At 44.0% G+C, this 20,947-nt stretch overlaps 1 pseudogene; it reads right to left on the bottom strand.

Annotated features, from left to right (window-relative positions):
• The window catches only part of LOC135197072 (replication factor C subunit 4-like), a 44,431-nt pseudogene that overhangs the window by 3,139 nt on the left and 20,345 nt on the right, over positions 1-20,947 (bottom strand).

Consider the following 20,947-nt stretch of genomic DNA (forward strand, 5'->3'; position numbering starts at 1 on the left):
GGAAGGCTGTTGTAAAAAGGGCTTGGGAAGACTCCTGACCCTCTTGCATGAAAGAAACCAGTTCCTTGTTCTGTTATCAAGGAGATCTGAGCCCTGCTGAGCACTTGAAGGAGACTGCTCAGTGGATTGAGTCCTGACTATAAAAGTACATCTCTTGCACTACCACCTCAACTTTACTATCTTACTCTTTGCCAAAAAAATAAATAAAATAATAAAATACATAAAAATATAAAAAGAAATCCAAGCCTGATTCTCAAGATGTCTCAACACCTTAGCTAAATAAAAAGTGCATGATAAAAGAGAAGCGAATGGCAATTCCCCACTCACCTGCCTACCTCCATTTAAGGGGGCCGGCCAGAACGCCTATATATGGAGGTATAGGGCGAAAAATGCAGTCATGAAAAAATTCATGGAGCTTCATTTGGCAATTGAGAATACGTATATGAAATATTTCGTCAAAATTCCTCTTACTTTCGTAGTTACAGGGTAATTAGTTAACGTAACTCAATAAGCCTAAAACATTGATCCGTACAAGAAAATGCAATATTTCCTCTATTATCGTAAATTTTGATAATTATTGTCAAAGAAATTGGGAGAAATGGCATCTGTAGACATTCCCCGAGTTGAGAAGGAGACTTCAGGCCAAGTCCACTGTCCTGTCCTGTAACAGTCCTGATTTAGTGCGATTACAGACGTCGAGTAGTCTGCACGTTCCATTTCACCTCTGACATACGCCTGCGTTTACTTATGTTTATGTAGGTTTCGGCAAGAATTTCATCATGCCAATGAGGAAAAGACAAGGAAAACATCTTGCTAACATACAGACGAAGAAAAATCGCTCAAGTATTATTACAGAATATCATAATATATGGCGTAGTTAGTGAAGAGAGAGGGGAGGGTTGCTTAGTAACGCCCCCGTCTTGCTTGACAGCACACGTCACACTGTGCCCAAGGCTACGACGATCTTTGAGCAAAGAGATCTTCATTCATGATAAATAAAGTTTTTTTGGTTTTTTAAAACCCAAAATGGAATATGAAAATCATACTAATCATGATTTATTCAATTGTCTTTGTAAAAAAGAGTACGCCTTCGAGTTTCACCTCTTGAAATTCTCTTGCATTTACGTTTGTTTATCTTGGTTTCGGGGCAAGAATTTCATCATGCCAAAGAGGAAAATACAAGGAAAACATCTCGCTAACATACAGAAGAAGAAAATTCGCTGTAATAAGCCGAGTTAGCGAAGGGGAGAGAGAGAATTGCGTAGGAAGGAGTGCCCCATCTTGCCTCAAGCAGTGCCCCCAGGCTGCGATATATGAGCAAAGGGATCATCATTTATGATTAAATTATGATAAATAAAATAGTTTTGGTTTATTAATACACAAAAAAGAAATATACATTCATAATAATCATATTTATTAACATTGTCTTTATAGAAATACGAAGGAAAACTTTGAACGCCCGTATCTCAAAACTATACTTATTGACCTTCTAAATCTATCTTCTCACTTAGTTTTAAAGCTATAACATTGAAATTTGGTATATAACTCAGGAAGACATTATAGAACAATCAAATAGAGCCCTTTTTTCCAATTTTTGTTTCGTATTTTTTATATAAATTTTTTTCTCCTGATTTATAGGGTTTATTTTTTTACCATATTGAAAAATTCATATCTTGCAAAAAAAGGACTTTTAGAAAAAAAACTCTCCATTCGATTGGAGGTCTACATCAGGTCTATATATGGTAGTAATCCCAGGTCTTAATATTAAATATCAAGGAGGAGATAGATTTGAAAAATGGTATTTTCGGGATAAATCGCCCCTGGCGGGTCACAAAAACTGAAGGTCAGAGGCGAAAATCATATGCGGTTTGGAGATGTCCCAAGTCACCTTATTAAGTGGTATGAATATCAAAGTCCTGTCCTTGAAAAAGGGCATTAGCCGGCCGGCCCCCTTAACTACCTTGTTTCCAAGTTTCAATGACTGTTCAAGCCTCTGCTGAGGAATAATTCTACTAAAAATGGAATGGTTTCTATTCTCATATGATCAAATGACATCTGAAAAAAATTAGTCCTAAAAATGCAAATCTCTCCACTTACAACTTGCTATATGAGTAGGATAGTATTATGGAATCTTATTGGCAGGTGGTTATTCCACATTCCCTCTTGTCATTTGCTTTGCTTAACTGATTGGATGTGCTGAATCTATGGATGCTGAGTCACCTCAAGGACCATTGTAGAGGTTTTATTTTATGAAGTAACCATACTTCCTCTGTAACATGACCTGTCAGTCTTGAGTATGATCAAGTTCCCTTGCTTAACGTTACACATGTCATACCAATTTTATTTGTAAGTACAAGTTTTTAATGTCAACTACTATCACTTTATCATATATGCTGGCTTATAAGTCTGCCCCTAAAATTCTTGGATGTGATTTAAGTTGTGGGTAACATTTGCCACATAAGTTAGACACCAAAATAAGGCAATACTTTATCCATCTTCAATATGTCTTTACTCAAAAACTCCCTTACCTGGATGTATCACTCATAGACTACCACGTCAGTCCTCGTGTCCCTCAAAAAATAAGTCATTTTCAATTAGCCTCGGTATATTTAGTTTTTGAGATGCAGCTCTCAAAGCATCTTTGTAGGTTGTATGAAGATAATAATAACCTGCTACCAGCATCAAAGTTTGGGTTTCCTACAGACCTTGGTACTTGTGATACACTCATCAATATTTAACGTCTTGCAGAGTGCTCTTGATGAGGGTGCTGAGGCGCACACAGTCAGTTTGGATTTTAGTGCAGCCTCTGATTGTGTGAATCATAATGCACATATCTGGAAGCTAAGATTATTGGGAATTGGTATATCTTTATCAATATTTTACCTACAGTTTTTTTGCTATTTATTATCTACACTAGTGACTTGTGGCAAGGTTTGGAGAACAACATGATTGTGTGTGCCGATAATGTTATCTTCTAGCTGTCATTTCTTCTTCACACCTGAGGTCTGTGTTTGCAGCCTTGAACAGAGATCTGGCATATATTCATGAGTGAAGTAGGCTTTGGGGCATGAAGCTGAAATATTCTATTCTAAAACTTAAAGTATGACAACTAGTCAATACGATACAAAACAATTTATCCTTTGCAACCTGGTTTACTTTTCAATGGCATACTTTTAAATGTCAGTAACTTTAAGATTGACTTGCTCTTTTTCTCACAAAAGTTGATACCTTGAGGAAATGCTTTCAATTGCTCTGTGATGAAGTTTTTACTAATAAGTGTTTTAACTCTTTTCTCTAACAAGGTCTGTGGGCGCTGACTAATCTCAAACCCTTGGATAGAGTAATGTCATCAATCATATTTATTTTGCTATCTCAAAATGTTCACTTGTGGCATACATAAGCTCATATCTGTTGCACAAAATGCACTATAACAACAAACATCCTCTGCACTCTTCTTTACTGACCTAGTTATTTTCGCTTGAAACAATTGGTTGACTGAGCTGCCAACAGTGTCCTGTTTTATTTATTTATTTTTTTTGGTATCAGGTTTAATACTACTTGGTTTGGTAGTACTATAATGTGTAAGAATTTACCTAGTGCAGTTGTGGAATCCTCTGATCTAATATTTGGCAAAATTCAGTCCTGCTACCTACTGATGCCTCCTGAATTCAGGTGTATTGGTTTAATTTTCTATTTCTCCTTATTTATTTACTAATGGCTTTTCCTATAAATTCTCTCTCTGCAAGCTGATTATCCTTTGGAACCCTATTGGGTTTATAGTCAACTGACTCTGTCTGTAAGGGTTTTCAGGTGAAGATTTCAAGAAAGAAAGATGGAAGCAACAAAAGGGATTTCCCAAAGCAGGTGAAAGACCTCTTCCACCATGTAAACTAGTGCTCTGCAGTCAATTTGTATAATGAAATTGGTTCCTAGTGATACTCTCAAGATGTAGGCTTTCAGCAAGCAAGTTAGGGAGCTGTGCTATCATCTTCTACTACTACTTTTATTCTAATCAATTACTCACAATATAGTTTCTCTGAATTAAAGGTTTAAAGGTAGCTACTGAGTAACAAGAGCATGGGACAGGTCACTGCATTTGTGCACAATGTCCAAGTGACCAAATATCCACATGTATGAATAGTGCCCAAGCACCCTTTCCACCTGAGACCTGGGAGAACAAGGTAACAGCTACTGATGACTCAAAGCCCCCTTTGCTAGCTAAAAAGGATCAGTAAGGTTGTATGCCAGTGAAAATCCTTGAAGGGACTTCAGTGGCAATGAACTCAGGACTAACACAGTGGAGATATCAGTGGTATCACTGGGCAACCATGCACTGAGTACAAAGCCACAACTAAGTTTGTAATGTGTATGAAAACATTTTGAACTTGGTGGGATGTTTAAAAATATAATATAATCATTATAAAATAGAAATAAAGTCTACTTACAGCTAGTTTATCCAATATAACAGCCTTTGCAGAATCACTGAGCCTTTCATCCTCAATTAACAGGTCATGCACTTGAGATAATATCTGAAAAGTAAAGAAAAGTTTGTTTTACATTCAGCGGTACTATTTAAAAGATCACTCGGTTCACAGCATCACTGACAAACTTTAAATATTCAATGAATAAATTCAATCGAAACAACTACTGCACAAATTTACAAGTGAACAATAACCATGCAAAACAAAGATACCACATGCATTAACACCATGAAAAATATCTAACATTTTTAACTGGTAAGATGGCCTCCTTGGTAATGTATCATCAGACCTGATTTCTCAAACAAAAAGTTAGTAAGCTACAGACTGAGCTTCTGCTAAGTTTTTTTAAGATATTTTGTTAACACACGCCTGTCTTGCAGCAACAGTGCTTGACTTAAGCAGCTCACCCTTTCTCAGTCACTTCGTAAACAAATGAAAAATTCCTTTCATTACACCAACAAATAATCTCAAAATGAGTTACAGGACTATCTCAATACAAAGATCTATGCTGCTGTTATGATTACTGAAAGTGATAGCATACCTCAAACACTTATACAGTAATATACAGGTTTAGACAAAAAGCTATGGAAAAACGTCCTTAATTTCATTCTTCAATTTGAAGTAAATTTAAACCAAATTTGATAAATATACATCTTGAAGTCTGTTACTACTCATATTTACAACTCACCTGACTTCCAGCATAACCCTCTGCCATTAATCTACTCAAGAAATCACTTAGTTTCTCATAGGAATCAGTTGCACAGACCTCCATCAATTCAGTCAACCAAGACTCAGGAACAACACCTGAAGGGCAAAAAACAATAATACATGATTCGTACTCCCAACATATTAAACAAATTAAAAATACAAATTACATGCTGTATCTTACATATCATGACCAGAAATTTTGCTAAACCTAATTCAGTTTGCAATAGAGCATGGAAATGAGAACATTGTCACCAAAGTTATTTAATCACTTATGCAATAGGATGTTCTCAAAGTTGTTTTTTTTTCTCTAAAATGTTTCCCACCATAAGCATCACACCAGAATTTTAGCCAAGCTTCAAACTGAAATATTTTACGTGTGTGAATCATTACCTGTAACCTCATAAACATCCAGTTTTGTTATCTTTTCATCCTTTCCTCTTACTCGTGATGTTGACTGGACGTAGTGATGGCTGTCTCAAGTCACCACCATGGTTTCAATAAATGCTTCTAGTACACCATCTTCATATTGGATGTTTTCTTCTTCACAAATGTATGATAACCTCTTGATCAAAATGTCTCGGGCTGAAGATGCAGCAGTTTATAATAAAAATGATATTGTTATGTTTACAAATAAAGTTTCATACATACTTACCTGGCAGATATATACATAGCTAAGACTCCGTTGTCCCGGCAGAAATTCAAATTTCGCGCCACTCGCTACAGGTAGGTCAGGTGATCTACCTGCCTGCCCTGGGCGGCAGGACTAGGAACCATCCCCGTTTCTATCATATTTTCTCTCTTCCACCTGTCTCCTGCGGGGAGGCTGGGTGGGCCTTTAATTGTATATATCTGCCAGGTAAGTATGTATGAAACTTTATTGTAACATAACAATATCATTTTCATACAATCAACTTACCTGTCAGATATATACATAGCTGATTGGCACCCTTCGGTGGAGGGTAAGAGACAGCTACTATATGGAATAGACAGGTAAACAACATATGTTGTAGGTATAAATAAAACCTTGGTTCCTACCTGATAGGTGGTAGACTTCGTGGGTGTTTGCCCAGTAGTCTGCATCACCTCAAGAAACTTTAGCGAGATATGTGATCTATGGCCAAGAGTTCTTGTGGGTCTGCCGATGGGGTCTTACCCACTACTCAGCAGAGCCTAAAAGGACTTTGTCAATGGGTGCTGATCCACTTATATGACAATACACCTTATGAAGGAGCACACAACCCAATCCCGACCACCTGATCCTAACCATATGTTAGAACTAAGGATTGTTACGAGTTATCCGAACTCGTCACAACAACCGTAACTCAAAAAACCACTACGCACACATACATAATTTTCAAAAAAAATTTTACTCAACTAATTGGATATGACAAGAATTCTCTTATGAACAACATAGACGGCCGCCCGTGCGAGCCTGAATCCTCCATTGTTCGAGAGATTCTCGACCATATCCAAACAGAAGAACAGTATATACATTTAAGGATTGGTGTCGGCTCCCGTACCCAGAATCGTATCTGCCGATACGATAGGACCTAGAGAAAAACACTTCTCATACGTCACACGCACGCCGTCTTTCAAGTAATGAGATGCAAATCCTGAGTTGCATCTCCAATATGTCGTATCTATAATGTTTTTAAGCGACATATTCTTATAAAACGAGAGAGACGTCGCAACCGCTCTTACTTCATGAGCTTTTACTCTCAGTAGTTGTAATTGTTCGTCAGGACAGACCTTATGAGCGTCCGTAATGACGTTTTCTTACAAAGAACGCCAGAGCATTCTTGGACATCAGTCTTGTGGGGTCTTTTACCGCGCACCAAAGACCTTGTCTAGAGCCTCCCAACTGACGCTTCCTCTGAAGATAGAACTTCAGAGCTCTAACAGGGCATAGAGACCTCTCTGCTTCTCTGCCTACGAGACTCGACATTCCTTTGACTTCGAATGACCTAGGCCAGGGATTCGTGGGATTCTCGTTTTTCGCTAAAAAAACAGGGTCTTAAACGAGCAAATAGCCGAGTCTCCCTTGAATCCTACTTTATCATGCAGAGCTTGTAATTCACTAATCCTTTTGCCGTAGCTAAAGATAAAAGGAATAGGCATTTTCTAGTTATGTCTCTAAATGATTGCCAGATGCGGAGGCTCGAATCTATCCGAAGACAGATATTTGAGGGACTACGTCCAGGTTCCAGTTCGGAGGTACTGGTTCTTAGACTTTGAAGTCTCAAAAGATCTTATGAGATCGTGGAGATCTTTGTTATTTGCCAGATCTAATCCTCTGTTCCTGAATACAGCCGAGAGCATACTTCTGTATCCCTTTATTGTGGATACGGCTAGATGAGATTTTACTCTCAGGAATAGCAAGAAATCAGCAATTTCCGCTATAGAGGTAGAGGAGGAGGACAAACTTCTTGGCTCTACACCACCTTCTAAAGACCTCCCACTTCGACTGGTATACTTTCGTAGTGGAGGTTCTGCGAGCTCTCGCGATCGCGCTTGCCACTTCGCGAGAAAAGCCTCTCGCTCTGACAAGTCTTTCGATAGTCGAAAGGCAGTCAGAGCGAGAGCGGGGAGGTTTGATGGTACCTCTTGAAGTGTGGGTGTTTGAGAAGATCCGTCCTTCTTGGTAGGGATCTTGGAAAGTCTACGATCCACTCTACCACCTCCGTGAACCATTCCTGGGCCGGCCAAAAGGGGGCTATTAACGTCATCCTCGTCTCTTTTGACGCCACAAAACTTTTTCATTACTAACCCCAGGATTTTGAATGGGGGAAAAGCATAAACGTCTACTCGAGACCAGTTAGCAGGAAGGCGTTCTACCATAATTGCTCTTGGATCTTCCACGACCGAGCAAAACACTGGGAGCCTTTTTGAAATGAATGTTGCGAAGAGATCCACATGAGGAGTTCCCCACAGAGACCAGAGATCGAGACACACTTCCCGCGTGTAGAGTCCATTCTGTATGAAGGACCTGGTTCCTCCTGCTGAGCCTGTCCGCCCTCACATTCCTTACTCCCTGTACGAACCTTGTCAGCAGGGAGATGTTCCTGTGAGACGTCCAAAGTAATAGGTTCCTCTCGTGAGCTCGTTAAAGGAACGAGGAGTGCCGGTCCCTCCCTGTTTCCGAATGTAGGCAAGTGCGGTGGTGTTGTCCACGTTTACTTGCACTACCTTGTTTGACACCAGAGGTTCTAGGCTCTTTAAGGCCAGATGTACGGCGAAGAGCTCTTTGCAGTTTATGTGCCAGGACCCCTGTGCTGTTTCCCAGGTGCCTGACACTTCCTCTGAGCCTAATGTCGCTCCCCAACCTGTCTCCGACGCGTCGGAGAACAACACTAGGTCTGGGTTCTGTTCTTAGAGAGATCCCTTTGTTCTCTTCCAGAGGTAGCAACCACCACTGTAGGTGTGCCTCTCTCTCCACTGGAATGGGAAAAACGTCCGACCGTTGTCCGGTTTTCCAGCTCCAAGACCTCTTGAGGAAGAATTGAAGTGGACGTATATGAAGTCTTCCTAGAGGGAAGAATTGTTCCAGCGAGGAAAGCGTCCCCAGAAGCTCAACCATTCCCTCGCTGACGTTTGTTGCTTCTCTAAGAAGAGAGAGATTATCCGCAAACCTTTCGCGGTTCTCTCTTGCGAAGGAAAAACTCGAAAACCCCGAGAATCCATCCGAATCCCCAGATAGACTAGGTCTTGTCTGGGGGTCAGCTGAGACTTCTCGAGGTTCACAAGCAATCCCAACGCCTTGGTCAAATCCAGAGTTAACTTTAGGTCCTCCAAGCACTGTCTCTCCGATCTGGCCCTGATGAGCCAGTCGTCTAGATACATAGAGACATTCACTCCTTTGAGATGAAGAAATCTCGCCACATTCCTCATCAGGCTTGTGAAGACCTGAGGAGCTGTGGACAGGCCGAAACACAAGGCTCTGAACTGAAAGATCCTTCCCCCCGTCATGAAACGGAGGTACTTTCTTCGACGAAGGGTGGATCGGGACGTGAAAGTAGGCGTCCTGGAGATCTAGAGACACCATCCAATCTCCTTGTCGTAATGACGCTAGGACTGAAGCAGAAGTCTCCATGGAGAACTTCTCCTTCTGAACAAATGTTCAGAGAGCTGACGTCCAGTACTGGTCTCCAGCCTCCCGAGGCTTTCGCCACTAGAAAAAGGCGATTGTAAAACCCCGGGGAGTTTTGATCCAGTACTAGTTCTATCGCTCTCTTGTCCCACATTTGTTCCACCATCGATCGAAGAGTATCCCTCAGCACAGGGTCCTTGTACTTGGCTGATAGTTCCCTTGGTATTGACGTTAGGGGAGGAGTATTCAGGAAAGGGATACGATATCCCTTCCTTAAGATATTCAATGAAGACTCGTCTGCGTCTATCATTGTCCAGGCCTCCACGAATCCCAGGAGCCTGGCACCTACTGGTGCTTGGAGGAGAAATGTTTCATTTTCCCTTTTTAAAGGGACGAAAGGCAGACCTACCTCTCTTCTCCGGAGCCTTCCTTCTTGCGGGAGGTCTGGAGGTCGGACCACCTCGAAAGGGCTGCATTGATGTACTAGGTCCTTTCTTGTCAGATACTGAAACAGGTTTCTTCTTCCTAGCTGACTGCGTCAGAAGATCCTGAGTCGCCTTCTCAGTTAAAGAGTGAGCAACGTCCTTCACTAACTGAGAAGGGAACAAAAAGTCAGAAAGAGGCGCATACAGTAGAGCTGCCCTCTGAGCATGCGAGACTGCCTTTGTTAAGAAGGCGCCATACACCGTCCTTTTCTTTAAAAGACCTGCTCCAAATAATGAAGAGACTTCAAAAGATCCATCCTGTACCGCTTTGTCAATGCAAGACAAGATGCATAACAGAGCTTCAGGTTCGATTCCTTCTGAATCATGGGCTTTCTTGGACATCACCCCAAGGGACCAATCTAAGAAGTTGAAGACTTCCAATACATGGAAGAGTCCCTTGAGGAGATGATCCAGTTCTGAAATACTCCATGTAATTCGAGCAGAATTGAGACTTGGACGCCTTGAAGCGTCAACTAAAGTCGAAAAATCTGCCTCCGTTGTAGAAGGGAGAGCGATACCCATATTCTCTCCCGTCTTATACCATATGCCTCTTTTCCCAGCTAACCTTGCTGGAGGCATGCAAAAGACTGTCCTGACTAAGTCTTTCTTAGACTTCATCCATGAATCTAAGGCGTGTAATGCCCGCTTCATCGAGATGGTGGGTTTCATTTTCAGAAAAGACGAGGGCTTCTTCGTCTTAGCACTAGAAAAGAGCGAGCGCGGAGAAGGAGGAGCAGCAGGAGTCAACTCGTCTCCATACTCCTCAAGAAGCAGGGTAGTCAAAACCTTATAGTTGGACAAGCCCTCTCTTCCATGATCTCATCATCCGAGGTTTTCCTCCAACTCGGGATATATCTGAGTCTCCGTTCTCCTTTCTGAACTTTCCTCTTCTGGAGGAGACAAACTCCTGATAGGAGAGGGGCTAAGGGAATGATATTCTTTCCTTTTTCCCGTTTTGAAAGACTTGGAAGGCGTCACAAGCTCAGGCTTCTCTTGAACTTTAGAAGACGCCTTGTATGACGCTTCCCGTTCTCCGAGCGTCATGGCTGACGTCTCTTGCTGACGTCTTGATGACGCTTCGCGCCTGGAAGACGCTCCGCTCTCCAAAGGCGTCTTACTCGGCGTCACAATATTGGACGGAGCGTCACGTCTAAGCTCCGCTTGGAATGACGCTTCACTTCTAAAAGACGTCTTTCGTTTCTCTGGCTTTACAAAACTCTCGTAAGCCCCCGTTCTAGTCCTCGAACTCGAAGCTTCTGCAAGACGTTTAGCAGTTTCACGTCTGTCTGACGCTTCTCTTCGAGCAGGTGAGAGAGGACGAGACTTCTTAATTGGAAGCGTCACGTCCTTCCGACGGGGCGCTAAAACTCCCACAAGAGATGACAGTTGTTCCTGAACCGCCATAATTATCTTTCTTGACGCTTCTCCCACGTCTAGTGCATGACGCCTTTCGTCATCACTCGGGGAAGAAGAATGACGGGGTACTTCCGCCCAAGCGTCAGGTGACGCTGACGCCACCTTCGCTTTCTAATAGCAAGAGGGGCTTCACAGAGAAGCGCTCTGGGCTCGAATCAATGTCGTGCTTCATATGACGCTTCAGCGGTCTCGATAAGTTCGACTCCTTCCACCCTCGTTTAGGTGAGGGAGAGGGAGAGGACGAGAAACACTCGCGAAGGACGCTTTTTCTATAGCGCCCTTGAGCCGGCTGCCATGAAGCAGAGCTAGCTGAAGGGACGTCTGACCGTTGGGGATTCCCCACGACCTCCTTAAGGCTTTCGACTTTCCTTCTCCTCTGGGCATGGGAGCTTGGAAGAGGTCTAGGCCTGGGAGCGTCGCAGGGACGATCAAACGCCCCCTCCACCAACACTGATAGAACTCACTTCACTGAAATGTTCACTATCACTAGAACCTTACCTTTTCGAGTCAGCCATCTTGGACTTCATGTCTCTAATAGTCGCTTTCAGATTGGCGATTTCCGATGCCGAATCGAAAAACCACTCTGAGAATGAGATATATAGGGAGAATCTACTCAGTAGGATTAGAATTATCCGTGAAAGGCTCAATAGGCCTTGAACTCACACCTTTCAGTCGTCTAACTCTATCCCTCTCTAACTTCTTCAAATAAGAAGTCAAAGTCTTCCACTCTTCTGCATTCAAACCCTCGCATTCCTTACAAGTATTAATAGCAGAACACTGAACCCCCCTACATTTACGGCATACAGTGTGAGGATCAACCGAAGCTTTCGGTATCCTCACCCTGCAGCCTACATTCACACACATTCTCACACTCACATTAGAATCAGACATACTGAGAAAAATCCAAAAGAGTTATTTCCAAAAACAGTCCACAGTAGCGGAATGCCAAAACACGATCCAAATACGTCACCAAAAACCGCCGAAAAAACGTTGATCAAAGGTTGAAAAATGAATCTAAGTCAGGAGGTAATAACAACAATGTTGATACCAACGGCGACAGAGAAAATATGATAGAAAACGGGGATGGTTCCTAGTCCTGCGCCCAGGGCAGGCAGGTAGATCCATGACCTACCTGTAGCGAGTGCAAGCGAAATTTGAATTTCTGTCGGGACGACGGAGTCTTAGCTATGTATATATCTGACAGGTAAGTTGATTGTATGAAAATTCAGATTTTACATGAACAATACCATAAACATGTTTAGTTCAATTTTACACAAAAAATAAATAAAATATTACAGACCATCACAACAAGGCACTCAACATATAACCTTTAAAATATTTGCTATTCAAGATATGACTGGTACATTTTGTTATCTGTAACTTCAAGCTGAAATTTACTTATACTAATTCATGGTTTTTAAGAAATATTTTATCAAGCAAAGCTATGATCAGCTTTCAAAGACCTTCATATAAAAAATCTTAACTTTTTACTGCATAGACAAAGGTGGCAAAAAGAAATCATCCTATCCAATTCAGTTATAAATACATAAAAACATAAAACACACAAACATACCCAGTGGTTTGAAACGAAACTTAGAACACCTTGAAGTAAGGGGCTCAATAATTCTTGAAACATAATTGCAGATCAAACAGAATCGTGTTGTTTTACTCTGTTTTTCCATCGTTCGTCGCAGAGCTGCCTGTGCATCACGCGTCATTGAATCAGCCTCATCCAAAATTATAATTTTGTATGGTGGACAAGGCTTGCCACTGCAAGAAAATATTTTTAATATAGCTACATGTTTAAATAGGAAATAGTAAGAAAAGTACTACAATTTTTTGTTTAAATTTGAAATAAACATTCACAAATATTAATGTACTGCAATGATTTTGTTTGAAATAGGGCAATTCTTTCAAATATATTTTAGCACTCATTACTGTATTATACAATATTTACCTTGATAAAATTATGGCAAGGCCTTAAAAATAACTGAGATGAGCAGCAATATAAACTGGCAACATAGTGTAATCAACAACTCACAATACTTACTCAGGTCTGGTACTTGCAACAGAAGTTTGGGCAAACGATTTCACTTTTTTTTTCTCGAACCACCTGAATCCTCTTTCATCAGATGCATTTAATTCTAATACTCTGAAAAGACAATAAATGCTTGCAGTTAAAGCAGTCCTAACATCAATATTACCATAAAAATATCTCAATAAAATTTAATCAATCTATTACTGAGATAAACACATGATGCTCTAAACTGAAGGAAAATACTACAGTACGTACTGTACTATGCCATCTGTATACATACATATGGCAACATGGTACAGCTTAAAAATTTATCCAATGAATACTGTACACTAAAAATAGTGGTTTACTTCTGTAAGGGGTTTATAGCAGGTGAAAATCAGAAGCCATATAAGATTCACAGTCTTCAAAATATCTACTGCGTAAGACAAGCCTCTCATTCCCCACATTGTTTATTAACTGGAAAGGCAATACTTATTCATATCCCCTTACCACTGTAAAATTAAACAAGGCTGATGGCCTTTACCTGCAGGAAGAAAGGATTTTATCTCTCTCTATAGAAACAGGAAGATGTAAGCAATTTTTAAGTGTGACAGAGCAGGGGACTTATTTGCTTGGTACAGGTCAGCAGTTGAAGTGTTGGGGCCATGGTGTTATATAACATTTGATTAGGTTCAACCCCTGGGGCCTGGAAACTTTTACAAGAGTTTTCTGCAAACTTAGGTTGATGGATGGATGTATGATATTTAGTGCTAAAGCCCAGGCACTGGGGCCAAGAAGGCCATTCTGAGCCATATATACTTAGGTTGATACTAGAGGTTTGACAAGGTAAAAGGCAGTTATGACCAGGAGCCTCTTTGAAAGTTGAGACACTTAGCACATTATGATTTGCACCATTATATAATAATTTTTTTTGTCAGTAAATTCTTTGTTTCAGCTATCAAGGATGGTATTATAATTTTTTTTTGTCAGTAAATTCTTTGTTTCAGCTATCAAGGATGCCATCAAGAATGAAGTAATCATTTCTTTTAGTTCTGACTGTTTAATTCTATCACATGCTATGACTGTTCCACCAATAGGAAAGCTTTTCTAAAGATGAACCACCTTCTACCACCATCAGAAGTTTTGATATTGAGGAAGAAGTATTCTATTGGTGCTCATTTCCAAAAGACTGCTGCCTACTTGACCTCCCCACCAGCCTGTCGAGAGATCCAAGATGAGCAGGACAGTTAGAATTAGGGGAAATAATACCAGTCCCTAGAGAGTTGAGTTGATAGGATCTTACCTACATCTTTCTCTTCATATAGCTCCAGCACCGCTAAATGATGATAGCCAAGAACTGGTTGGACAGGTGTAAAACTTTGACAACACAAGCACCATAGCTTAAAATGATATTGTAATGATACAATTAAGTTTGTTCATACTTACCTGGCAGATATATATATAGCTGTATTTTCCGAAGTCCGACAGAAATTAAAAAACTTACGACACACGTAGTGGGAGTCAGGTGGTTAGTACCCATTCCCGCCGCTGGGAGGCGGGTATCAGGAATCATTCCCATTTTCTATTCATAATTTTTATTTCCACTGTCTCCTGAGGGGAGGTGGGTGGGTACTTAATTATATATATCTGCCAGGTAAGTATGAACAAACTTAATTGTATCATTACAATATCATTTTTGTTCATGAAAATTACCTGTCAGATATATATATAGCTGAATCCCACCTTTGGTGGTGGGAGTAGACAGAATAGAAGATTTTAGGAAACATATATATGCAGATAACTGATATCTTGATTCCTTACCTGTTAGCATAGCTGACTTCGTGGTTACTATGCCGCGTAAGTCTGCTTGTGCTATTAGAGTTGCCAGCGAGGTAGAGACCTATATAGCTGGTGCACTCAGGATGATCTGTCAACGGGGCGGTGACCACGATGTGACTAGACCATTGACCATACAATGAGGGCAACGAAGTAAAAAACCACCTGGCCTAGTCTACCAAAGGTATACCACTAAACTAGACTAAAGAAGGGAGATCCGCCTCGGGCGGTCAACAACCACAACCAAAAAACACACACGATTAAAAGCTCACCTAACCACTAAAGGAAGGATGAGTGCTACCTCCTGCCCCCAAACAGTGTCTGCAGCGACGTATGGTCCAAGCGACGAGCAATGTTCGTATGTCGCTTTCACCTCCCGCAGGTAGTGTGAAGCGAACACCGAGTTGCTCCGCCAATATGTGGCACTTCAAAAATGTCACTGAGTGCCATATTCCTGTGAAAGGCTATCGAGGTCGAAATAGCCCTCACCTCGTGGGCATTCACTTTTAACAGTGTTTCATGTCACTATCACTAACATGTGGAATGAGCTTCCTTAATGGTGTCTCTCAAGAAGAAAGAAAGCGCGTTCTTTGACATGGGAAGATCGGGCTTCTTAACCGAGCACCACAAGTTGCCCGAAGGTCCTCTACAGTCCTTCGTTCTGTCTAGATAGAATTTGAGAGCCCTGACAGGGCACAGGACTCTCTCTGGCTCATTACCCACGATCTCTGTCAAACCTTGATTTCAAATGTCTTGGGCCAAGGGTTGGACGGGTTTTCGTTCTTTGCTAAGAACAAAGGGCTTAAAGAACAAACAGCATCAGAGTTCTTAAACCCAACATGCTTGCTTATAGCCTGGATCTCACTAACTCTCTTCGCCGTCGCCAGAGCAGTTTAGAAAAAGTGTCTTCCTTGTCAGGTTTCTAAGCAAGCGAAGCTAAGTTGAGCGGTTCAAAAATACTGGACGTCAAAAAAACTTTAGAACAATGTCTAAGTTCCAAGAAGGGACTCTTGGTTGGGGTACCTTCGAAGTCTCGAAAGACTTAAGCAGATCATGAAGGTCTCTGTTGTTGGCTAAGTCCAGTCCTCTATGCCTAAAGACTACAGAAAGCACACTTCTGTAGCCTTTTATCGTAGGCACCGCTAAGTGAACTTCATTTCTCAAGTAGAGAAGGAAGTCTGCGATCTGGCTCACAGAGGTAGAGGTGGAGGAAATGTCTTTCTTCCTGCAACCATCTCCGGAAAACAGCCCACTTGGATTGGTATACGGCAATAGAAGAAGGTCTTCTTGCCGTTGCGATTGCTTTCGCCACTGGTCTTGAAAAACCCCTCGCTCTGGCCAACTTCTGGATAGTCTGAACGCAGTCAGACTCAGAGCGGGGAATGGTTTTTGTGTGATACCCTCTCGAAGTGGGGCTGTTTGAGTAGATCTATCCTTGGAGGCAGAGTCCTCGGAAAGTCTACAAGAAAGGGACATGACCTCTGTGAACCAGTCGGTCCGCTGGCCAGAAGGGGGCGATGAGAGTCATCCTCGTTCCCATCTGATGCCGCGAATTTCTTATCACTTCCCCTAGGACCTTGAACGGGGGAAAGGCACTATACGTCCTCAAGTCCCGTCCAGTTCCCAAAGAAGGGCGTTCTACTGCTGACTGCTCCTGGGTCGAGAACCTGGTGAGCAGTACAGCGGGAAGTCTCGTTGTCCTGGAAGTTGCGAAGATGTCTACGAGAGGACATCCCCATAACTTCCACAACCTCTGGCATATTTCCTGATGAAGAGTCCACTCCGTTGGCAGAAGTTGACCTTGTCGACTGAGCAGATCTGCACGGACGTTTTCTACCCCTGAAATGAATCTCGTCAGTATAGAGACGTCGTGTGCCTTCGCCCATAACAGGATCTCCTTTGCAAGGAAGAACAGGGATCGAGAGTGGGTTCCTCCCTGTTTTCTTGAGATATGCCAGGCTGTGGGTGTTGTCCGAGTTGATCTGCACCACATTGCCGGAGACTTCGTTCTGAAAGAACTGGAGCGCCAGATGAAACTGCTGCCAGCTCCTTGAGGTTTATGTGCCAGGACACCTGTTCCCCTCTCCAGGTGCCTGACACTTCCTCCCCCCCCAGTGTTGCTCCCCACCCCACCCCGTGGAAGACGCGTCGGAAAACAACACTAGGTCGGGGTTCTGAAGCTTGAGGGAAAGACCCTCTGCGAGCTTCAAAGGGTCGGTCCACCATCTTAGGTGTTGCCTTTACCTCTTCTGATAACACCAGAATCGAATCCAAAGTGTTTTGGTGCTTCCAATTGTCGGCAAGGAAGAATTGAAGAGGTCTGAGGTGCAACCTCCCTAGGGAAACAAACTTCTCCAGTGAGGAAATGGTCCCCAGCAGACTCATCCATTCCCTCACCGAGCATGAATCCTTCCCCAGAAAGGTTGACACTTTGCTTAGGCAATCTAGTTGTCGCCCCTGGGACGGAAAAAGCAAAAGCCCGAAAAGCCACTGAGTCCATCTGAATCCCCAGATAGACTAAAGACTGAGAAGGGGTCAGATGTGACTTTTCGAGGTTCACCAGAAGCCCCAGGGACTTCGTTAACGTCAACGTCGTGTGAAGGTCCTCCAGACACCGGTCTTTCGAGGAGGCTCGTACGAGCCAGTCGTCCAGGTAGAGAGAGATCCTGACATTGGAAAGATGAAGCCACCTCGCAATGTTCTTCATCAGTAGGGTGAATACCATGGGAGCAGTGCTGAGTCCAAAGCAGAGAGCCTGAATTGGAACACTTTTCCTTTCAGGACAAACCGCAGGTATTTCCTGGACTGGGGGTGGATGGGGACGTGGAAATACGCGTCCTGGAGATCTAGTGAAGTTCATCCAATCCCCCGGTCTCAAAGCTCCCATCACTGACTGAGGTGTCTCCATCTTGAACCTCTGCTTGATGACAAAGAGGTTCAGGTGCTGACATCGAGTACCGGTCGCCATTCCCCACCCCGACTGCTTTGGCACCAGGAACAGTCTGTTGTAAAATCCGCCGGGGGAATTCAAGTCGGAGACCTGTTCTACCGCGTGTTTCACGATCATCTGATCTAACAGATCGTAAAGTACTTGTTGTTTTTTCTCCCCGATAGGAAGGAGACATGTCCCTGGGTGTCGTAGACAGCGGGGGGTGGTTTCAGGAACGGGATCCGGTAACCCTTCTTTAAGATGTCCACGGACCATTTGTCCGCACCTCTCTCTTCCCAGGCTTGCGCAAAAAGCTGAAGCCTGGCTCGCAACCGGTGACTGAAGGACTTCTGCTTCACTTCTTGTTCTTGGCCAGCGCCGTGGCTCTGCCTCTGGAAGTGCCTCTTCCTCGAGGGGCTGGTCTCGAGGAAGAACTACCTCGAAAGGGCTTCGATTTCTTGATAATCGAAACTCCCGAGGAAGAAGGAACCGCAGGTCTCTTGAAGATTGTGCGAGGAGATCTTGCGTGGCCTTCTCCTGTAGACTGGGTGCAATGTCTTTTACCATAGCTGGGGGAAGAGATGATCCGAAAAAGGAGCGAAGAGCAAGTCTGCTTTCTGTGATGGAGAAACAGATTTCGCTGTAAAATTGCAAAAACAGGGATCTCTTCTTCAAGAGCCCTGTGCAAAAGTGAGCTGTAAGCTCCTCCGAACCATCTCTGACGGCCTTGTCCATGCACGACATTACGCTGGACAGCTCCCCCAGACTAATCGAGTCGGAACTCCTAGACTTGGCATCCAGAACTCCCAAACACCAATCTAGAAAGTTGAAGACCTCTAACGTCCGAAAGAGGCCTTTAAGGTGGTAGTCCATTTCCGTAGTCGACCATGAAACTTTCGAAGAGGACAGGTGAGACCCCCCTCCTCGAGGCATCCACAATGCTGGCGAAGTCTCCTTGGGCTGACGAGGGAAGTCTAATACCCACGTCTTCTCCCGTCTCGTACCAAATGCCAGCCTTCCCACTAAGTCTCGAAGGTGGCAGGGCAAAAGAAGTCTTACCCTGAGACTTCCTTTTCTCCATCCAGTCATGGACCTTACGAAGGCCCTCTTAGTTGAAAGGGACTTCTTCATCTGACGAATGCCGAGACCTTGTTGATCTTGGACGAAGAAAGTTGTGAAGGAGGAGAGCGAGGAGCCTCCGGGTGAAACGTCTCTCCAAACTCTGATGAAAGAAGGCGGGTCAAAACCTGGTAGTCGGAAGAGACTACCGCCAAAGGTTTCTCGTCATCCACTTCAACCGAAGCGTCACTAACCTCTGCTTCCGACACAGGTGAAGTTGGAGGCAAATAGGCTGGACCAAGACTATCTGGTCTAAGTTTCCACGAGGCGCGTTGCTGCGAAGTGGAAGGTAAAGCTGACTCATTAATAGGAACTCCGGTCGAATCTCTAAGACCCGGAGCAACTTGCAAAGACTCATCACGAAACAGGTGGGAGGGACGAAAGCTCCACATCTCGCACCCGAGCGTCCGCTGGGCACACCTGGCGTCCACTGGCGCCCACCTGGCGTCCACGACGCACCTGGCGTCCACTGGCGACGCTGCTGCAACAGCGCGGGATTGGCGTCCACTCGCGCTGCTGGCGTCCGCTGGCGCACACCTGGCGTTCACTGGGCACACTGGCGTCTGGCGATACCTGGCCGTCCACTGGCGCAGCCTGGCTGCAACTAGCGCGGGATGGCGTTACACTCGCGCGCTGTGCGTCCGCTGGCGCACGCTTGGCGTCCATGCGTCGAATGACATTAACTAGGCGCGTTAAACACTTGCGCGCTGCTTCCGCTGGAGATCTTAGATGAAACTGTTCGCTTGGCTTCCGACCCGAGCGTCAGGAACGTGAACTTGCACCGAAGCGTTCACGCAAGTATCAAGCTCTCGCACCGCAAGCTTACGAGCGGGTAATACCGCTTCATGCGCGAGCGAGCAAAATCCTCTTCACGTCCTCCAGAGAGCCGCTGGGGAGTCGCACGAACTCTAGCAGGCGAAGAAAGTGGAGAGATAGACGAGCGAGGAGAGGGAGAGGGAAGACCTTCTAGATCTCTTCACAGGAAGACGGTCATCCTTTCTCCTGGGACGTGGTTGCGTCCCATCTTAGCAAGAGCATCAGCAAGCTGTTGCTGCAAAGAGCGCAGGATCTTCTCAGTAGGAGAGGATTCCTTGTCAGGTGACGGGCTGATCCTGTGAGAAGGCGAGGGGTCGAGGGGACGCCTTCTTCCTTCTCCCAGAAACTGCCGTAGCACGCGCTCGAGAGCGGACTGGGGCGCTCAACAAAGTCATCATCCGATGACTCCTTACGCTTCTTCTGTGGCGGAAAGCAGCGAACACACTCTCAGGCGAAGATCGCCTCTCGAGAGCCAAAACTGGACGTGAAGCGTCACGATCACCAACGCTCCTTTTCAGCGGGCGTGAAATAGAATGCGAGGCTCCACCCCTTGTGCGGGGAGGAAGCCTCTGAAGAAGAGAAACACTCTTTCAAGAGGCGTGCACGCGCACGCTCTTTGGCGTTTGTGTAACGTCCACAGATACTGCCGAAGGCACGTCAGATCGGTGGGCGTTCCCCGTACCCTCCTGCGGCTTTCCGACATGCCCTCTCCCTGAAACCTGGGAGTCCGGCAGCGGTCTAGGCCTAGAGGCGAAATGGGGCCGATCTGACGCACCTCCACCAACGAAGGAGCACTGTCACTGCACTTTGCACCTTCACTTTTGCCTTCTAAGGCGAGCACTTTAGATTCTAAATTACGAATCGACTCTAAGATAAGTTTTAAGGGTATTACCTCTACAGACACTGCTTCAGGGCCCGAAGGCAACACTACAGGGTTAGGAGTAGTGATTAAAGGAGGGTAGTAGGAGAAACATGAACTTCCTGCCGTTTACCTGAAACGCTCCTGGAGGAAGACCTCCTTAACCTATCCCGTTCAAGCTTACGCAGATAGGA

This window comes from Macrobrachium nipponense, chromosome 18, assembly GCF_015104395.2.
Source record: "Macrobrachium nipponense isolate FS-2020 chromosome 18, ASM1510439v2, whole genome shotgun sequence".
Lineage (NCBI taxonomy): Eukaryota > Metazoa > Arthropoda > Malacostraca > Decapoda > Palaemonidae > Macrobrachium > Macrobrachium nipponense.